This window comes from Macaca nemestrina, chromosome 4 (assembly GCF_043159975.1).
Source record: "Macaca nemestrina isolate mMacNem1 chromosome 4, mMacNem.hap1, whole genome shotgun sequence".
NCBI classification, from domain to species: domain Eukaryota; kingdom Metazoa; phylum Chordata; class Mammalia; order Primates; family Cercopithecidae; genus Macaca; species Macaca nemestrina.
In genome coordinates this window covers 158,955,707-158,956,417 of record NC_092128.1, presented here as the reverse complement: position 1 = coordinate 158,956,417, position 711 = coordinate 158,955,707, and the positions used below count along the sequence as shown (strand labels likewise).

General features: G+C 27.4%; 1 protein-coding gene across 17 annotated transcripts in view; it reads right to left on the bottom strand.

The window, feature by feature from the left end:
* Positions 1-711, bottom strand: part of LOC105483467 (uncharacterized) — a 573,731-nt gene that overhangs the window by 403,462 nt on the left and 169,558 nt on the right. The window lies entirely within an intron of this gene.

The following is a 711-nucleotide window of genomic DNA, read 5'->3' as shown; positions in this document are numbered from 1 at the left end:
CTAAATAGCTAATAGTGTTAACCAAATTATACCTCAAGTCATCACCACCCTGCTTTAGCATCAATAAGAAAGAACAAGAAGTTTACCAATATACATATAATTTATCTTGAATCATTTTTGATTCACATTGCACATATTAATAATCTCATCCTTCCTTTCTCTGACAGTTGGCACAAGATTTCATATCTTTAGGAAAGAAATGGCAATATAAAAAAACAGAAATATGTTATTAATTCAAATTAATGCCTATCTTTCTGGATAAAAGAAGTTGTTTTTAATTTGATAGTGAAATTATTTTGTCTTTGAAACAGCAATAAAACTTAAATCTGTAAGATGGCTGTAAGTAAATTTAGTTGTGATCTTTTCTTCTGAAACAATGCTGATATGGTTGACAACAATTTTGTCCTAATTTAGACACGGACTTTCACAGCATTGAAACGTATACTAATGTGACAGAATTAGTAAAGATTTTTATATTTAATTTTACTTGCAACTCAAAATATCAAGCTTTATAAATTGTGAGATTAACATACTAAATTTCCCTTGTTTTAATTTTAACTATCTTCAAAACAAAAAGAATCAATGTTTTACATGTATGTTCACACCAAATTTCGTTAGTAATAACATTTTCAATATCCTCTATAATTTTAAGAAGCTAAAGACTTGATCCTGCAGCTTGTCATCGAATTATAAAATTGTACTGAGGTTTTT